Below are 1,426 nucleotides of genomic sequence, written 5' to 3' on the forward strand. Positions count from 1 at the left end.
GTATAAAAGAAAGAGACAGGAGGTCAAGAGAAAGGTGCAAGAGGTGAAAAAGAGGGCAAATGAGAGTTGGAGTGAGAGAGTATCATTAAATTTTAGGGAGAATAAAAAGATGTTCTGGAAGGAGGTAAATAAAGTGCGTAAGACAAGGGAGCAAATGGGAACTTCAGTGAAGGGCGCAAAAGGGGAGGTGATAACAAGTAGTGGTGATGTGAGAAGGAGATGGAGTGAGTACTTTGAAGGTTTGTTGAATGTGTTTGATGATAGAGTGGCAGATATAGGGCGTTTTGGTCGAGGTGGTGTGCAAAGTGAGAGGGTCAGGGAAAATGATTTGGTAAACAGAGAAGAGGTAGTAAAAGCTTTGCGGAAGATGAAAGCCGGCAAGGCAGCAGGTTTGGATGGTATTGCAGTGGAATTTATTAAAAAAGGGGGTGACTGTATTATTGACTGGTTGGTAAGGTTATTTAATGTATGTATGACTCATGGTGAGGTGCCTGAGGATTGGCGGAATGCGTGCATAGTGCCATTGTACAAAGGCAAAGGGGATAAGAGTGAGTGCTCAAATTACAGAGGTATAAGTTTGTTGAGTATTCCTGGTGAATTATGTGGGAGGGTATTGATTGAGAGGGTGAAGGCATGTACAGAGCATCAGATTGGGGAAGAGCAGTGTGGTTTCAGAAGTGGTAGAGGATGTGTGGATCAGGTGTTTGCTTTGAAGAATGTATGTGAGAAATACTTAGAAAAAACAAATGGATTTGTATGTAGCATTTACGGATCTGGAGAAGGCATATGATATATATATATATATATATATATATATATATATATATATATATATATATATATATATATATATATATATTCTCAAACTGGGTCGAGCCAGACGTGAGCGTCGGTCGCCTCGCCTCGTTCTCAAGAGACGTACATTTCATTAAGAAAACGGCAGGTCGAGATTGCAGTGGCAATCATGACCTTCCATTTATAAAGGAAAAATTCATACTTGCTGCCTATATTGTCTTTGATATCAATACAGACTGTATATTATCTTTCATATCAGTACATACGATACATTGGATTTGTACTGATATAGTTTAATAAACATTTTTTTGTTTTTCTTTTTTTATCTCAACGGCCAATGTTCGAGCAACCATTGCGTCTGAAATGGTGTTGGTCAAGAAGGCCTAATATTCTGCGTGTAATCTAATTAACTGAATTTATGCAACTAGATTTTTCTCATCTATAGACTTTCTTCTTGAACTGCATGTTACATGATGAAAACAAGGTCTGGTTTATTATTGTCATGAAGGAACTGAAGCAGCAGCAAAATATATAAAGATATGCATCCGATGATTGCAGTTAGAAACTGACAGATGTAATATAGCAAAAAATATGAACAAAACAGTGAGTTGGTGACATGTTTGATATGTTT

This window comes from Panulirus ornatus, chromosome 12 (assembly GCF_036320965.1).
Source record: "Panulirus ornatus isolate Po-2019 chromosome 12, ASM3632096v1, whole genome shotgun sequence".
Lineage (NCBI taxonomy): Eukaryota > Metazoa > Arthropoda > Malacostraca > Decapoda > Palinuridae > Panulirus > Panulirus ornatus.